The following is a 19,337-nucleotide window of genomic DNA, read 5'->3' as shown; positions in this document are numbered from 1 at the left end:
TGACCTGGTCATAGATTTTAAAGAAGAGGTCTCTGTCGCCGCAGCGCGTGGCAATAAAGGACAAACCCCCTCAGCAACCAAAGCCTCGCTTACAGAGACTGTCGCCCGCTGCCCCCAGCCCGCCGAGCGACGCAGCCCTCCGGGCGCTGCCTTCCAGACGCAGAGCGAGCGGCGGGGCGGGCGGGCGGCTCCGACACGGGTCACCTTCAGCGCGGGAACCCCCAGGAGGCTCCTCGGGCTTAGCTCCCGGGAGAGGTGACCGCGAAGGAAGGCGATCCTGCCCCAGCAGCCCTGCCTGCAGGAGCGACTGCGCCACTCCCGCTCCTTACGGGAGCCCTACGCCCAAACCGATGGCAGGAGCCAGATCTCTTATTAGCAAAGGGAAAAAATGGTAGAACGCCAAGTTGTGGAGGGATCTCCGTACCCACCGGCAGGGGATACGTGCCTATCGTATGCCCCCTCCCCCTTTTTCGTTTGCCAATTAGGTAAAAGCAGGTTAAAAATAAAGTCTAAATTCAGCACTTATGCAAACTAAAATAATTAGCTGGAGTTAGATCTCCATCAAAGATGAACGTGGAAGGAACACCTAAATGACAGAGCACCAGCAAAAACTCATTTGCGCGTCTAAATGTATATGCGCAAGAGTAGGGGTGCTTGTCTACACGGCATTCTGCAGCGAAAGGCTCAGGAGGCTGCAGGAAGAATACAGCGCGACTGCCTTTACTAAGATCCAAGATGAAGGCAGCCGGAAAGGAGACTAGGAAAAGTCTCCTACGAAAGCCTGTGAAAAGAGCAAGATGAGCCCAAAAGCACTTTCATTTTACGTCTTGAAGGCAAGCCTTAAAACCAAACCGAAACAACCCCCCCAGCCTCCCTGGACACATGCAGCTTCGGGAAGGATCCCTTCCCCACCCCAGATCCTGGGACGATGAAGTGCTGCACAGAGCCCCACAGCAGACAGGGAATTCCATCGGTACAGGGGCTTTTTGCCAAGAATGGAAACAAGGCAAGGCTATAATAAAAAAAAAACGGAGGAACGATTCCAGAATTCGCATCTCTGCCCCACAACTGCCAATCTTGTTCATTCAGATTTTCAGGTAACCTTCTTGCTCTTAAATTAAGACCTGAAATGACTCTGGGTGCTACGAAGCTAGCTCCTGGAGTCCCAACTAGTCCTGCAGTGGAAGGGCAGCCACCCATCCTGCTCACTAATATACAAACATCTTCCTCCTGCTGCTTCAAAAGCCTCACAAGTTATTACTTGTCTCCAATTGCTTCGGTTTGTCTCCTGTGCAAGGCCAGAAGTCAGTACAGTAGGAAGAGTCAGGACAGGAGGAAGAATTTGAGTTGCAGCCAGCATTACTCGGGAGGGTCAGCTCCAAAAGCAAGAATTTCACATATGTACCACAAAGATGCCAGTGTCACACTACTCCTCACCTACCTCCTCCACAGAAAGGCACACAACCATGTGGCTTTAGGGTAAAAGTAAGTCATATCAAGGAAAGCCTCGCACACGCTGGCACTGCTTGTTAAAGCCTTCGGGCTTTGCTAGCCTACTGCCACCAGAGCTGTCCCGACGAGCCGACGGGGCTGAACAGCCGCCACGAGGCTGAAGCCGCTCTCCCAGGTGAGAGCTGGTCCTCGCGAGGAGCTCCCGAAGCAGGGCACCGCACTCAGGGCACCGCGCTGCCAGCCCTGCTCCGCGGCACGCGGTCACAGCAAGGAGCCTCCTGGAACAGGAGGGGAAGAGTCCCGTCAAGTCACGTGGCTTTTTATTGCTCAATATTTTTTTTTTTTTTACTTTTTCATTGTTTTAAAATCTCTGCTCTGACATTTTTATCCCTTTAGTCATATCCCAGCAAAGACCAGGGCACCGAGGGATGAATGGAAGCGCCCAACGCCTCGCCATCAGCCGGGAGCGGCCGACCTGCTGCGCCCCACATGTGGCAAGAGCACGGCCCTGCTGCGCCTTCCCACGAGCACACCTCAGCGGCTGCTGCATCCACAGTGACTCACGGCTCCTGGAGCGCTCTGGATAACTATATTTTAGTAATTTGTTACCCAACTCTGGTTTGGACTACTAGACTTCTTCCCTTTGAGATAAAAAACTCCTTCTGTCAGTGATGTAAGATCATCTACACCAACTCGTAATGTGGACTCCTACGAAAATCAAAGTCACTGTGTCGGGTTTTATGTATGCCTTCATGCGCTTCCTTTTGAGAACTTGTTCCCAAAGTGTTGCTTTAGGGAAGGCAGGAGAGGTCATGGAACAGGCCCACTTACTGCTCTGAAAGAGTTTAGAGTTGCTGATGAACCTGAGGAGGCTGGACTTACTCGTTTGCTGTTCTTGCTCTCTGAGATAACATCCTGGGACTCCAGGGCAATCGCATTCAGAGCATCACTTCTCTGGCACGCAGCATTTATGTGGCACAGAGCAGCCCTTGCTTCTTCCACAGATCTCAGGAGGAACTCCAGTGTGCACGAACAATTTTCCTGCCCAGTGAGTCCAAGGTTGCTCACTCAGATTTCAGACTCAGCTGCAGTTTCCCATCTGTTACATCCCCTTTTGGACTTAATTCCTGCTCTCTCTGCTCAGGGTGAAGAGGTACTTTTCACAAAACTCATCTTCTTTCTGTGCAGGGAAGTAACTACGTGCAGCATGTCCAGAACGAGATGCACGGGAACTACAGGCACGAAGGCTGTAATGCTCTTTATCAGACATTTAACAGCTGAGCAAAGCCAAGACAGGAACTCCTTTTGCTATCTGGCTTTGAAAAGCCTAATTCTGGCCACAGTACTCACGAAGGAAAAAAACTCTGGGCATTTAAGAGATTAATTCCACCACATCCCTGGGAATTAGGCTTAAATTGCTCTGGATTTGTCTAAAATCCTGCAGTGAGTTCTGGAATCTCCCCACGGTGCTGCTGGGGAGGCAGCAGAGTTCCTGCGCTGACCAACGCTACCCAACAGGGCGAAGTCGGAACCGAGGGCAAACCGTCCACGCCGCCCTTCTGGCCAACTCACCGTAATCCCTGGAAGGACGACAAAACAGAAGGAATCCCACCCAAACTCATCCTGAGTGTGTGGAGGAGCCTCCTCGGAACCAAGGGAAAGTCTCTGAAGAAGGACAGGGGAAGGGGGAGCCTCACGTACGAAGGCGGCTCTGCATCAGCCGAGCCCCAGCCAGCCAAAAACCAGAGCCAGGCGGCTCTAGGAGCTGGGCTGAGAAGCAGAGTGACAACTGTAAAAATTAAAATCAGCTCAACAGACCTGTTCCAACCCTGACTTCACTTGCACCCATTCCCCAAAAATGTGGCATGTATCCGTGCCTTCAAAGAGTGTTTTATTACTGTTAATTATACTTAAGCACAGTGAGATAAGAGACTACCAGCCTCCTGAATGATTTCCTTCCTTTGGGCAATTTCATTACTATTAACCACTCAGCAAGATGGGGTAAGACTGTCCAAGTTAGATTGCTACATTATGAGCTGTACGGTTTCCAAGCTGATAAAAAGTCACATTAATAAACTTGCCTTAAGTTACAGCAGGAGAGATGCTCTGCCAGAGCAGCTTCGCTGGGAGTACAAGAATAACTTTCCTATAAGCCCCGGCAGGGATTAGGGCCTCTGAAAGGTGGGGATTAATGGTCTTGGCCGGCCTTCAAAAAAGCCACATGGAAGATGAGTTCATAGATAATAACTGTGAGGGACTTTCAAGTGTCTGGCTGAGCACAGGCCTACAAGCATTGAAATAAGAGCCCTAAAGAAGGCTGGTATGTCATCTCCAGAGCCATAAACGCTTATCTAAGGGAAACGGAGGAGTCTGCCCACCTTCTGCGCAGACTTGTAAGTTTTAGCTAAGAAATAGGTCGTTTTAGAGCTGATTTCAAAAGAAAACAAAGTCATACTTGCGTGCTGGCCTCCGAGGAGTTTCACAGGAGACGGGATTTTCGGAGCCGCACCAGAGCGGCGGCACCAAATAAGGTTTGCTGCATCAATCAGCGCGGGGAGAGCCTCCTGCCTGCTCTTGGCAGAGCACGGAGGGCGAGAAGACAGCGCGGGGCAGGGTATGAAAACCCTGGCTGTTAGCACAGCACTTTCTTTCTTTCTGTGTTGCACATTGACTGCTAAGCCACAAACCAAACAGGCAAGGCGAGCAGCTGTTGCTGTCAGCTGCTTTCCTTTAATAGCACACGCATCAGAAAGGAAAGCAGCTTCGACCTCACGGAAGGCAAAACGCAGAAAATAATGGCTTGGACTTTTCCTACAGAGTCCTTTATCTTGGGAGGGGAAAAAGCAGGCTTATTTCTAATCAGATCAATCAGCGATTCCCATTTTTATTAGGCATTCTTCCTCCCCCGAGATTATCTTGCTGCCATGGCCTGGGAAAGACGACTCGAATGCACGCGGAGGGAAGAGCTTCACTGCAGAAGTTCACCTCAGTCACTCAGTCCTCCCTTCAGCTCCCCTACATTCATCCTGCTCCACATTTCTCTTATATACGCTGTTCCCAGAATAATGAGTCTTGTGCTTACGTGACAATCTTGGCTTTCATTTTAGGACGGTTTCTTCTGTTACCGTACTGCTTTCTTCCCAAGCAACGTGAACGCTGGAGCTACAAACAAAGATGCGTGAAAGAACTCAAGTCATGCCGTGAGAAGAATGATTTTTCAGGGATCCAGTTCAGATTAATTCTGGCTGTAATAGCGCTGTTCAGGCTCTTGATACTTTCACGAATTCAGTGGTTTGCCTCATGTATATATATGCATCTAAGAGGGTAGCAGGGAAAGTAAAGACCAGAGAAGACAGATATTCTGAAATGAAGTGAAACAAAAAAAGCTCTCAAATAGTAAAATCTGCAACCATTAAATAGCATTTAAATGTTACACTCATATCATGCATGCATCAATAAGTTTACTGTGATAAGTCTTGAAAATTGGGAGTTAAGCTTTCCGTAGAACGGCCGAGGCAGTTCCAGCTTGTGGAAACAGCCTGGCAGAAAGAGGCCAGAGACTCAGCAGCTCTGCTCCCTTATTCCACAAGGGGTATCAAGGGTGAATCGAGCCACAGGTGGCACTGAAAGACCTCACGTCCAGCTGCTGGAGGCCACGTTTCTGCATGCAGGTAGGGGAAGCTACGGTCTGATGCCCACAAGAAAGGCTGGACGCCATCTGCTGCGAGCAAAGCGACCCCTAGAGAAGTGCCCCAACGTCACCAGCTGGTGTTACCCAAAAAGCAAGACAACAGTTGAGCAAGTAGCACCAAACACGACAGGTTGTATATTATAGGAGCTACAGCAGATACAAGTATGAAAACAGAAGCAGTTTGCTTGGCAACTGGGTACACACAGTCACTGCTTCCAGGAACTCCGTTTACACACAAACTTTACTCCTTTACCTATACAGAATAACCCTAGTTATGCTAGTGACTGCATTAGAGCAGCCACTTCACTTTAATTAAACTAAGCACCTCTTGACAGCGTAATTATACAGGATAAGAACCTGTAGATCAGGACACAGAACTGGTAGCTTCCAAATGAAAAGGCTGCCTAGTAAACTATTTTCATCAGTGACAGCTCACCACCAGCTGCATGTTTGAGCCAGATGAGTGAAACAGCAAATCTATTGATGCTTTTTCACGCAAATGACTTGCAAAGAACAAAATATTTGAAAGCTTTCGCTATCGGAAGTTCAAAAGCTCCCGAAGAACGAAACAAACCACACATCTAGGCTAAGAAACAAGTTTTAGCTCTTGTAACTTCTGCAAAACCTCACCACAGAAAGTGGTAGCTTATGGACTCGTCAGGTGCCTTGGCGCACCATGCCCTGCCCTCGGGCTCCTGCGAACTGACAGAGGTGCCCCAAAAGGGATCTGGAAGTAGAACAGACACCTGAACTAGCTGGGAGATAGGGGGTTGCCATTTCGAAACCACAACAAAGCCCTCCGGAACCAGACATTTAAAAAGGAGAAATAAACGCTCTGTTAGTGCCTAGCCCCGGTTTTGGAGCATCAGCCGGCACGGAGCTCTGCAGCCACGCAGGCAGCGCGGCTCGGAGGGAGCCGGGCCCGCTCGCTGAGCACCACCACCCGTCCGCTCTGCCCCCGGCGGGTCCTGCAGCCAGGAACGAGCAGGTCCCTGCACTCACAGGGAGGCTTCTCAGCTGCTCACAAATTCATGGAGAATGAAGTCCCTAGGCAGCGCCAGGGTGGGAGCAGAGCACACCCAGAGGACCGAGAGCCGTGGAGCCCGCTGCTCCTTCTGTGCGCTCTGGGGCAGCCACATCCCCCTGTGTGTTTTTTTCGTTACTTTTAAGTAGGGATATTTCTGTCTACACATAAGCGAGGAAGATAAAATCAGAAGTCCTTTTAAACCCAGGTGGAACGTAGCTCAACCCTCCTGGGCACCTCTACCAGAGGAACTGGAGTCTTTGGCTACGAACAGCTCATGAAAGGATTTGCTAGAAGCCTGGAAGTAAATATTGCCTGCGTGCAATCCGAGAGAAGGAGACGCTCCTTCTCTCGGAGAAAAACGCAGGTGGAGAGAAGTCAGAGAGAAGTGCTCAGCAAGTCGCTCGGTAGCACGTTACCAGGTACCCAAGATGCAGGCCGAGGCCCAACATGACACACTGCACGGCTAGAAACGAAGCAAGTACGTTCGCGTCTCCTTTCACAAGGAGGGTTATCAGATTCTTCAATTATAAAAATAGACTGTTGGGAAAGCACTGTGTCATGGTGCACCGACGAACTGAGCAGCAAGGAAAGCAGGAGGTTACGTGCCAGGCCCTTCTGCTTCCTGCGGATTCGCAGCTTATCCCTCCGGAGCGGAGGGAGGCCGGGCCGGCCCTTAAGCCGCTGCTGCTCCCCCCCGGCACGCCATCTTAATTCTCCCCCGGGCAGGGAAGTACTCCTGCTCTCACGTGATGTTTATTCTTAGCTAAATAAGAATCCCTGGGATCCTCTCGAAGTTCAGTCATGCAGCTGGCCAGGCGCCGTGAGAGCATCACGGAGCTGCTGCGCTCCGGGCCGGGAGCAGCATTAGTGCAGTAGGGGCGTATTAATAGCACGAAGGGTGGCGGGTTACGCAAGGAAGCACTGCAGGTAAATAACTCGCCCCAGAAAGTTGTTACTGCCATACAGAGCTCAGGAGGGACCCTCGGTAAAAAAGCAGCACACGACAGCCTACGGTTTGAGGTCAGTTTAACTCTTTCAAACAGCTCAACCCAATCCCTCCCAAGCTGTAAAAGACCGGGTGTCACTGTTTGAACCTTTCCAGTGTCTTGAGCTAGTTTTAATGACAAAACTCATAATGCAAAACTCATACCCAGCTAAGAAAGCTACCAGCATCAGCTCCTAGTGACCCACGTTGCTACAAGGAGAACCACGCTGACGAAGCAGCTTTCTACAATAATTGCAAGCCGAGGTCTGGGAGAAAAACATTCAAGTCAGTGAAGGCACTGTTCTGATTTTATTAGTTATTCTTTTAAGAGACTCGCTCAAACATCACAAGCGGATGAACGCAGACTTAGTTCAACTAGAAGGCTGCCCGCACAGTTATCTGGTTACAGGTTTAGGTAAAGTGGAGAAAAACAACAAGATGTTCTGTTAGCCAGTGCTTGCGTCAGGCTGGAGCACAGGAAAGCTCCTAGAGGGAGCTCCAGCAAGGGGCCTTAGCTTACTTCTCAGTCCTAACACATACATGAGAGTACTCGTGGGTTTTTTTGCTCACACCCTTTGGTTTTTGACATCTGACAGAGCAGCAACAGGGGGAAGAACACTCATTTCTGAAATTCGTTAATGCAGAAGAGTAATTTCCACCTTCCAAAACGTATGCAGGAAGCCACTAGAGGAGGAAGGGAGTAGCTACTGCAGTTCAACCACTATTGTATTTACATTTCCGTACTCCTGATAACAAATACATTCAACCATGGCTTAAAAACAAGGCATTGGTTGGAAAACAAAAGCTGAGTCTTCAATGAAAGAGATCAATAAAAAGAATTCAGGTCTCCCTGCAATGTTATCAGGTACAGCCTATTAGTTCTGCAGGGAATGATTCACTTCCTTATTGCAGGTACAGCTGCTGCCAGCATCCACAGCATTGTGCCCTTTGACACAGGCAGCTTCCCCTCCAAAAAGAGGGAGATATGGGACCAAACAGCGCGGTATGGTACTGAACAACCCCCTTCTCCGCCTTATTTTTCCTTTTTTAAGGATTAAAATAAAGGGTTCTGCCCACATCTCTGCAGGGAACTCAAGCCATATGTTGGAAGTGATGTATTAGCACTGCCTTCTTCCCAAGGCTTCTCTTTTTTCAAGGGCTAAACCTCGAGTCTGTTCCCAGTATTCTCAAACTAAAAGGCCAGCGCCATCCTCAACCCCTTTTTAAAAGGGTGGATGCCTAATGCAGCAGCCCCTCTTCCAGCAAGCCACAAAATCCTCCTGGAGCACAAGCAGTCACGCTCCATTTGCTGAAGGAAGCTACTGAAGCTACTTACTCCTACTACAATTATGGCAGCAGCAGCCCCAGTCTAGTTGACTTTTCATCAATAACATTGACCCTGAAGATGTGCTGTTGTGCTGGTTTCCTTCCAGCTGAAGCAGTTGCACAAAAAATAAATTAATCGAGCAGGAAATGCTTAGAAGTAATTTCTCCCCCACCTACACGTGTTACAACACAATAACCAAACGAAATCCTAGGTGCCACAAGAGCCCTAGCCAGTACTTGTAGTTTAGGCAAGATGACCAGGGTGAAACTGTACTTGGTGAAAGTAGCTCCTAACAGAATACACAGGCATTTGAGCAGATTTGAGCGGAACAGGTTCTCGGTTTTGCTTCGTAAGGAACCCCAGACACTCCTCGGTCGGGTCATCCAACCAGGCCCAACCAACGGGCGGACTCGCACAAACACCTCTCCTTCCTGCCCGCTCTCCCGGGCTCCCCCGAAGGATACTGGGGAGGAAGTTGCCTTTATTCATTTGGGCAGTCAATGAGCGTGGATTAGACGTTCCCGGATAAGTTACTTCAGGAAGCATTTTTAGCTGCTGAATACAGTCTGTGGGAAACACCTGTTTGGTTCCATGTCCTGAAACCACAGAACAACAAATGTTGAAAGGTGCAACTCTGAGTATTGCTGGGGCTCCGCGAGTCAGCTTATATCGTAGCTTGGGTTTGTGCAGTGGAAAAAAGAAAGGAGGAAAAGGAGACCGTAGCGAACTCACCACCTCAAACAACTTGGGGGCTAACAACACGACCAAGGAAATCCAAGTCTGAGGTCAATTCGAGACACCCCAGGAGCCTGGCAGACATACGGCCACGCCAGTCAAAGCCAAGTGGAAAGTTTGACGGAACAGGCAGGGAGGGCAGCGTAGGGCTCTTCCACCCCAGTGTCATCGCTGTGCAGCTGCGCAGAGCACCAGCTCCACTCCGCCTCCAGGGACCTTTTTTGCTCCACTGCGGCCACCACGAAAAGCATGCACAGAACCTGGGCGCCTCCCCTCCCACCCCCTCCATCCCACCCGAAGCGAGACAAGCCATCTCAGCTGGCTTCTTGTCAAACAGCTTTTAGAGAATGACTTGGGGTGGTCTGGCAGGCAGCCACAACACACAGCACAAACAAGTGGCGGTGATGCTGAGCCTGGTTTCAGTCGTGTCATGAACGGACACACGAGCGTTTGCCTGACTGCAGGGACAGGACTTTGCACCTCTCCACCTCTCAGTTAAGTAGGCAAAAAAGAGGCGTTCTCTGTCCCGTGCACACAGCAAGACGTTAGGAGACGTGGGGCTGTTTCAAGACAGTTTTAGTAAATCATATTAAATTGTTGTTGTTAAAACAAGCGGTAATAACTGTATGCATTTTGACTCCTCTGTTCTTTACAGCCAAGTATCGCTGGACCGTACTGGCAGACTGACATTAACAACTTGGTCATTTTGTCTGTGCCCTCTGTTGAATTGGTTTATATTCTAGACTACTTTGAGGTGAAGACAGAAAGAAGTATTAATTAGTGTAGTAAACAGGCAGTAAACTGCTCCCAGGACTTAAAGAAATAGGCAGCATTTGAGAGCAGCCACTGCCACGCTACTCAAACTGCAAAGTAGAATTCATCTGGGTCCCTCAGTCCACATAAATATCAAGAAATTGTAATTCCTTTGCTAAAATGTGTTGTGGAAGCACCTGCCCCTCCTACGTCCTCTGACTGCAGACCTCACAGCAAACTCCAGCCGAAGTTTAGCTTCGTGGTGCCTTCCACAACTGGAGGACAGGACAAGCATCTCAGACGATCTAGTGCTCCAAATTCCTACCAAATCAAATCAGACCTGGTTTCACCTCAGCTGAGATTGCCCAGCTTAATCTTTGTATCAGTAAGAGGTCTACAGAAGGTTTGTGTGACACGTGGAACAAGCTGTCTGCCCTCTGCAGCACAAAGAGCAGGAGGAGAAGTCCAGTGGGCCAGGAAGGCCATGCCCGGAGCCACACACTGCCCGTCTTCAACAGAAGCAGGGCACTGTTAGACGCTAATACTCAAAATGAAGGCAGCAAAATGAGCAGTGCGTAAAGCATTTAACAGAAGCTGAAGTTAAATGCATTTCAGACATTTATTCTGCAGAAGCTCAAGTCGAAGAACTCTCTGTATAATGCCTTTTAAAGGCATGCAGACTATCCCGGAGGCCATTTAATACTTGGCTTGTCATAGCCAGGCCTGCCTGCTCCGCCAAGCCTTGCTACCGAGCTTCCGTGGGAGATAAGGAGATTGCTGAACTCTGGATGGTAGCTGTGAGCCCAGAACTGATGAAGCTCGGGGTGTACACGCAGCTACATCGAGCCCTCACTTCTAATCGAAGGTTTAGTGTTGGATAACTAAAAAAACAGTTCATACCTCAAAAGCAGGTGTTCCCTTTAGCAGGTCCTTCAATCTTCAGAGGCTGCTTATCTGCAAAACACAACACATGCAGAATTAAGAGGAAGCCAATTACCAAGTACTTGTATGTCAGTATTACGGTGGCTCGAAGATGATTTCTGTCACTCAAAATGAACTCAAACTTGAGAAGTCTTGCTACAGTCCCACAGGAGGCTTTCTTTAACGTTCCCTTCTCAACAGGAACGCTATCCAGCTATGACTATTTCACACCAATGTTTGCTCGAGCTGCCAAGGATATACTCTGAAAATTGTAAGCAACTTTTCCCTTATTATGCAATTTAACAGGTTTTCATAAACGCACCATTAACCTGAAGTGGACGATCCGGACATCCCTCCACTAAGCACAATTTCAGGTGTTTATAGAGTGGCTTAAATGCTCCCAAAGTCACTGGTACAGGGACGCACCGCCCAGCCCCCTGTGATTCCTGCGCTGGGTTTTATCTGACTGGAGATGAACAAAGCTAAAGCGGCACCAGCACACCTATGGCCTGACGCAGCAGTGAAAGGAAGAAGACCTTAAGCTGTATTTTTTTTTTTTTTAAGTACTACATTCATGATATTTGGATTAATATTTTATGTTTTTCAGGTTGAAGATAGACTATTTGTTGTACGTCTGCCATGATGCCCGTGAAGCTATGCCCACTAGCTATACCAGGGAACCATTTCCTCCTCTTCTGCACGCTGCATCCCAAGTTTTTGTATACATTATTCTATACCTTGTTCATTAACATTCCTTTATTGCAAAACAAGCATATCTAAAAACAAAAAAAAAGTATTAAAACAATACTCTCACGTTCCCCACGTAGCGCTCAGTGGCCGAGAACACAAACCAAGCTGCAGAGGAAGAGCCAGTTCAGCATTTCGGTACACACGGAGGAACATCCATCCAACCCGTTCCCCACCGCCGTGAGTAGCTGAGTCAGCCTCACAACAAAATGGCAGCTCAGGGCCTGTTATTAATGCAGCCGTATAGATACGGCAGCGCCTGCTCCCCTCGCTACAGACGCGTGCTTCCTGTCCCATGGCAGTAAGATGACAGTTTCCAGTTAAATGAAAAACCAGGCCAGTGGAAACACCACCGTTACGGCTTTAGCAAACAGAGACACACTCAGGAGCGAGAAAAGCCTTCTGCGAGAGCCCCGTTCCCTTCCGCAGGGCTGGAAGGGAGAGCTCGAAGTTAATTAAGGAATGGAGAAATACCTTGTGTATGATTCAGAGATAAATATTATGGATGGGCTCCTGCTTGTATGGTAACATCGCCGCTCCCCCTCCAACAGAAGGAGGCTCTGCTAATACACACCAGAAGCCCACGTTTTCCTTCCCCACACCACCGCTCGCCGCCCCGTGACAGATCGGAGCATCAGGGACTTGCTCCCCAGCTGCTTCCAGCCGGCGAGCGCCCCGCTCACAGCCGCGGGCAGCAGGCCCTGGCGGTGCTCCGCTAAGAGTTCATCCCACGGCTTTCACGGTAACCCACCAGCTCTCCCACACTACATCTCAACTGCTCTTTGCGTTGAGAATACCAAACTATTTCTTAAGGGGGAAAAAAAACACAAATATGCAAACCACTCTCTTTTGTGGCAGAACGTTAAAGAAAATGAGAAGTACTTGAGAAACATTAGCTCCTTTCTTATTGCTGGACGTCACAAGTCCGCCTCCAGCCGCACAGCGCTGCACCACGCACGGTTCTGACATCAGTGAAGGGAAGGCGGCCGCAGGCTCTTGGTCTGGGCAAGAGCCTCCTGGTAAAGCTGCATCTGTAGCTGCTCGTCCTATGAGCCCCGAAGGAAAGCATTCGCATGCTACCAAGGTCTTATCAACTATCCGAAGTTGTAAAAAATTGCTTTTCTCCTTACATAGAATGACTTGGGTTGGAAGGAACCTCACAGACCACCCAGTTCCAACCCCCCCCTGCCATGGGCAGGGACACGCTCCCACCAGGTCAGGTTGGTCAAGGCCCCATCCAGCCTGGCCTTGAACACCTCCAGGGATGGGGCATCCACAACCTCTCTGGGCAGCCTGTGCCAGTGCCTCACCACCCTCTGAGTGAAGAATTTCCTCCTAACCTCTAACCTAAACCCTCCCCTCTTGTAGTTTACAGCCATTCCCCCTTGTCCTGCCACCTGACTGAGCAGAGATGCTCTCCATCTTTTTTACAAAAAGGGCGGTGAGGCACTGAGCAGCACCTTGCACTTGTTGAACCTCGTTAGGTTCCCGTGGGCGCACTTCCCCCGTTTGTCCAGGTCCCTCTGGATGGCATCCCTTCCTCCTGCTGTACTGACTGCACTGCTCAGCCTGGTGTCATCTGCAAACTTGCTGAAGGTGCGCTCGATCCCATTGTGTCATCGATAACAATATTGACCAGCACCAGTCCCAGGACAGACCCTGAGGGACACCGCTCGTCACCGGCCTCCACCTGGACACGGAGCCATCGAGCACCACTCCCTGGTCTCTCAAGCCAGCTCCTTACCCACTGAATTGCCCACCCATCACGTCCATCTCCCTCCAATTTGGAGACCAGGATGTCACATGGGACCGTGTTAAAGGCCTTACAGAGGTCCAGGCTGATGACATCGGTCGTTCTTCCCTTGCATGGGATGTCTGCGACCGGCAAGCAGAAATGCTGCTTGTTCCTACCCCAGCTTGACAGCTCTCCTAGAACAGGAGGTGGGACAGCAGAGATCTGCATGTGCTAGACCTCACAGTAGTCTAAGATGCACGCTACCTCATGCCCCCAAAATAAACTGAGACAGACTCCAGCCACTTTTAGAAGTCTTAGTGAATGGGGGGAAAACACAGCATCTACCACGCAGCCAGCAAATACTGACCTGTGCCCATCACCACCCGTAGTCGTTTCCCAGTTTAGAGAAACAGAGGGAATTATTTTAATATTAGAGACACCTGTCCATACGTTGCAACCCTCATCCCAAGTCTGCAACCTTCTCCCCAGGAGAGTTTTTACACAAGTGACACCGAAGAGCAACGCAAGACGAGCAGAGCAGCCTCCGCTCCATTTACATCCCACACCACACCCGCTCTTCATTTTTATCTTGCCTGCACTATCAGGGAGCAGGCAGCGCCTGGTATGCATACTGTCCCATCGTGTTTGCTACCCCCTAATAGCCAGTTTCACGTCCTGCACCAGTACTTCTCGTTCCCCAGCTCCGCTGGTTCCCCAGCTCCTCGTACTTCTGTTACTGACCATTTCGATGGCTCCTCTCATCCCGTCCAGTTTGCCACCGATGGATCCTTCACCAGCTGAACTGCCGGTCCCATTACGAGACCGCGGTACTTTCTGCTTACCTCTCACCTTCTGCTCCCTTCTCGCCTGCGAGTTTACCAGACCATCCCATCTGTAATACAGCAGTTATTCTCAGAGTCCCAAAAGCGTACACATACCTCAGGGTAATCACTAACAATTCATTGGTTGTGGCTTCCCCCTTTTACACAATATTAAACAGTTACTACTCCAAGCAGCAACTACTTGCCTCTGCCAGCTGCCAAGGACAGCCCCTTTGAGGATGGAGTAAGCTACCACCTCTCCGGTCCATGAGAGAAGCATGCAACCTTGGTAAGGCACCCAAAAAGACGTGAGAGAAGGAAGAGACTCCCCTCCAACCACCTCACAAAGCTACCGCAGTTAGACAGTCCCTAGTCCCAGCGATTTCGCACTTTAGGTGCAAACACTGCTCATCTCAGTCTGACTTCATGGTGCGCTGGCAGAGATCAGACCAAACCTGCCCTTACCCTCGGGGTTGTCACTCTGACCCCACCAAAAGGGAACGCGCTTCAACTCAGTTAACGTAACAGGAAGAACGCGCTGTTCTTCTGTCAGACACCCTTACAGGTTCCCTCAACCTCTCCAGATAAGCAGCGCTTTCCACCTTCCCATCCCCAATTCCAGAAGATCCCATTTCTCGGATCCTGGTAGAGAAAGCCCGCAGAGCTTTTGGCTTCCTGTCCTCTCTCACCCTTGGTGCATTATTTCCACATCTCTAGATCAACAGGCACCTTTAAATAGCTCCGTCTCAGATACGCCTGGTGCGCGAAGATCACTTGATATGGAAAGCGAGGAGGGATGACGCACCGCAGCGAGGGCTCCGCATGCAAAGCGGCGTTACGCCATCCAGCACCCAGCGTTCAAACGCGGCCTCGGGGACCCCGAGCCTCTGCCGCCACGGTGGCCATGAAACCCCGAGCTGAAGACATCTCAGACTTCCACCCCAGTCCTTTCCTAGAGGAGAAATACGCCACGCAGCAAGTTCACTACAACTGGACACAAGGAGAACTGCCTTCATGGCCACAGGCACCTTGGGGATACACTCGTAGGTGCCCAGAAACGAAGATCCTAAAACACGAGGTTATTCTAGAATACACGGAGGACTTGTTTTCACCACAGGTACCATTGCCAAGTAGTCAATGAATTTTTGATCACCGTCAAATTCCTGCTCCTACACCTGCATGAGGCACCTCCAGTAACGCTGACAGTATTTAAAGGACTGCTTTTAGACTCGATTCCAGGTGTTTGAGTAGAGCTTCTGCCAAGAGAGAAGGGAAGCGCTGAATGCAGACCCAAGTAGTTCAAAGAGCCTTCAAGACATGAAGATTGACTTCCACTAAACTCTGGAAGTAAATAATCGTCTAAGGAAACATCCACGAACAGGAAGCCAGACGTTTTCCAGAGTCACATGAGACTTGCTACTTGCAGAACGAGCTCGAACTTCCCAAAGGCAGGTAGTAGAGGGAAGAACGAAGATCTTCAGCTGTAAGGAAGCAGATACTCCTTGGCAATATCCGCCTTTAATCCTGATTAAAGAGGACAAGCTTTAACAAATGGCCCTCTGCGAGGATTCAGGCTGACAAAGTCAGGCAGTGAGGTTCACACAATCAGACAGTAAATAAGCAGCTGCACATGGCTTCTTTTATGGCACCACGGATTTTCATATGTCAAGAGCAATTTGACTAAGGGAACAACAAGCAATGATTCAGAAAGTTGGAGGAATGACTCATGGCCTTGTAAATCACCGGTGTGAAGGCCCCGCCAAGGTCTTTCCAGAACGGCCCTGAACCCCGACGGAGAGGTGAGCTCCTGCAGCCTTGCTTCGGCAGCGCACAGCCAGCCAAGGGGCACGGGGAGGGCGAGGAGCCGTCACCAAGTGCACTACAAGGCAGGGAAATGCATGACAGGAGGCCGAGAACACCCCTGAGAACTGAGATGAAATACTTTGACAGATGATTTTTGAACCTTTCTGCGGGTCAGATGTGCCGAAATGAAACAAAAACCTAAACACACAGAGCCAGACCCACAAAGAGAAGAACCACGGCAGATAACGCTCTCCGTAAGTGAATTCCTTTTTGGTAGGCGCTCAATAAAAACAGAAAGTGATTTAAGCAAAACCAGAGTATGTCTTCACAGCTGAACAACTCCGCTGCTAGCAGGGCTGTTAGCTAATTTTAGCTATCACAGTTGCATTCCCAACAGCACCTCTAGCTTCCTGTGTGGATGAGCAGTTTTGCTAAAAGCAGCCTGAGTTTGGATTCAGAGCATGCAAATTTCAGGAGAACACTGATTTCTGACCGGTCCCTTCCATCAACACTGATGCAAAACAAAAACTGTCTTTCACATTTCAGTTTAATCCTCTTCTGAAATATTTATTTTCGGAACAATTCATTGAACAGCAAGCCCTCAGCCTAGCTGAGTTACAGCTAAAAATAAAGGTATTAAAGTTCAGGAATTCTCCCTACTGTTGTATCTAATCAATACAGATCCACCGTGACTCCTGTCATATGCTTTATTTGTCAAAGCACATGCCCGCGCCCACACTTAGGCAGTGTTATCCAACAGCCTGCCATCTTTTGGGGTAATAATACCAGAGAGAGACATTTTTAATGAGTTGAGATGTTACAGAGACTCAGAAGCGAAGACTCTGTTGCATGCGCATTAAAACACGAAGCTATAAATACCGGAGCCCAGTCCTGAACTACCGAATCCTAACACAGCTCAGCTCAACTACGCCAAGCTGAAGCTCACCCAGCGGCCTTTTTCCCTTAGTTGGGTCCAAACATTAGCGGCCACCTGAGGAGGACAGAAAGAAAAAGCAGCCCTCGCGGCTCAGCCCTCACTGGCCCTCTAAGAAAAGCCTGCCGAGCCCACTGCACCTCCTGCGGCCGGGGGGACCTTACGGCTGCCCCCCAGCAGCATGCTCAGGGCCAGGACGCCTGGAGAAGGCACGCTCGCATCGGTCAGGTCGCACTCTTCACACCGGGGGGCTACGTGTGAACTCCTGAGAACGGTTCTAGGCCACTGGTTTTTGAATGGCATCCGTAAGTGTCCAGGAAAGTACTTCTGGCCTAGGCCAAAGGCTGTGCCAGAAGTACTCTCGAGAACACCCCCAGCACGCTGCTCTGACCCCAGCGCGCTCAGAAGCACCAGGGATCTCCCTAGCACAGACACAGACCCCAGACCCCGAGAAGCTTTTCCTTCGTGCACCGGTTTGATACTCACATCATTCCCAGCTCCCCAGAACCCGCCGCGGCTGATCCTCCTCTGCCACTACAGGACACACATCCTAGGAGTCCCCCAGCCCCCTCCTGTAAGAAGCAGGGGATCTTTGCAAGGTCTTCTCTCTCGCTGCTTTTAAAAAATCATCGTAATAGGAGATGCATTATCATTTTTACTAGTCTTTTAAAGAGACTTTTATAAAGTTTTATAAAGTCTTCGCTCTCTGTAATTCCTTTTGTCCCAACTGAATGCCTGGCCCTCAGGGCTGTTGGTGAGGAGGTAATTCTGACAACCTCCAACTCCCCGTGTTCTCCTCTGCAGCTCTCCCTCCAGCCTGCCCCAGCAGCCGCCATCCGCCCGCGACAGCTTCAGCCAAAGGACGGGGAAGAAGCCAACCTCCAGCTCCGAGTCCTGGCAGGCACTGAGGCCGCACGCCCAGCAGGCAGCAGCAAAACCTGGGGCAGGCTCGTCATTGTGTAACAATGCAACGTGTAAGGCAAAGAGCACCCTTCTGCACGCACTTCAGCCCCACGACGCCCACTCGCGCCAGCGCTAACTCAAACGGCGCCGCTGCCCTCCCGCAGCCTACCCCGCAGGTCGGGAGAGGGCTCACCCCCGAGGCTGCCCCTTCCCCTCCGCCTGCACAGCCGGCAAACCGCTGCGCGGGTCGGAGCCGGGAAGCGGGCAGCGATGCCGCATACGTTCACAAGGTAACTCGAACGGGCGTGAAGCGCACCCACCTGCCGGCAGCCCGAGCGGAGAACACCGGGGGCTCTGTGGGACTCTCAAACACCGTCGTGTCCTGACTGAGGGAAGGAAACTCATTTTGCACAAGTTGCAGGTGCCAACAGCGATTTCACAGAGTTCACAGATTAATTTGTCTGCAGCTTCAGCTAATGAGCAAAAAAATAGTTCAGGTCTCCCATTTCTTGGGGGCCTCGAAGTCCAGCTCGGCAGCGACAAGCTGCAAGGGGACGGCTTTAAAGCGGAACAACCGTCAGTGCTCTGAACCGCCTCCGAGGTTTTACAATTGCAAGGAAGGACGGACGCTCACAACACTTGGACGTACCCACGTTTTCAAGGTGACGCCCGCCAACCTGCATAACCTAAGCGCCAGCATCACCCCCTTGTGTCCCCTCACTTACTCGCAAGGCTCCTGCAGAGGTCCCAGCCCTCCTCTCGCAGCCCCGTCCCCCCGAGCAGGCGCAGCACGAGGGGATCACACCGCGGGTACCTGCAGACGGCAGAGCAAGGAGCCGCACGGCGCCTCTCGGGGATGCTGCCAACAGGCTTCACCACGCGCTGAGCGCTCACCGCACCCTCAAGCGCCTTCACAGGGGCATTTATGGGACCTTCTGTATGTTAGAGGACCCGCGGGGAGAAAAGCGGGCGCTCTTTGTGTTGAGGAGCACTTGGCACTTCTGAATGGGTCAGCTCACGGGGACCCGAACTCAAAGCGTGGCAGTGACAGGAATTGCGCTTCCTCGCCCGGCCTTGCAACCGCCCCAGTGCTGACCTAGCAGAAATACCCTTTAGGGCACATTTTTGAGGTTCATTCTAACAACAGATTTGACGTGGAATGCTTTGGAGGAAAAACTAAACGCCCCAAAATCCTGCAACCTATCGAGTACTCGAATTAAGCAGAATACACGCTGCGGATGCTTGACCAGCAGCCTGGATTAAAAGCTCTGAAAAGCATATGTTGCTTAGCTAAAAAGAAAAGGTACCTATGTACAGAAGGCCATTTATTTAGACCAAATTCTCATACCCAGCTGTGCTCTAAGTAAACAGAAACCAGTATCTGGGCAAATCAGCGTGACAGGTTTAATAACTGGTGCACTGTAAGTGTTCCCAGATATCTTAAATATTTAACGGAAAAGGAACTGAACTAGATGTTAACCATATCCTTCAAAAAAAGACACA

At 50.4% G+C, this 19,337-nt stretch overlaps 1 protein-coding gene across 14 annotated transcripts in view; it reads right to left on the bottom strand.

Annotated features, from left to right (window-relative positions):
* MAP4 (microtubule associated protein 4) overlaps window positions 1–19,337 on the bottom strand; it is a 153,032-nt gene that overhangs the window by 112,881 nt on the left and 20,814 nt on the right. For all 14 annotated transcript variants that reach the window (XM_066991024.1, XM_066991020.1, XM_066991012.1 and 11 more), the window contains exon 2: window positions 10,871–10,924. The gene's annotated coding sequence lies outside the window, so the exon portion shown is untranslated. The remainder of the gene's footprint in view (window positions 1–10,870; window positions 10,925–19,337) is intronic.

The sequence above is a fragment of the Anser cygnoides genome, chromosome 2 (assembly GCF_040182565.1).
Source record: "Anser cygnoides isolate HZ-2024a breed goose chromosome 2, Taihu_goose_T2T_genome, whole genome shotgun sequence".
Classification (NCBI taxonomy): Eukaryota; Metazoa; Chordata; class Aves; order Anseriformes; family Anatidae; genus Anser; species Anser cygnoides.
Note: the sequence above shows the minus strand (reverse complement) of the source record. Positions and strands in the feature narration are given on the sequence as shown.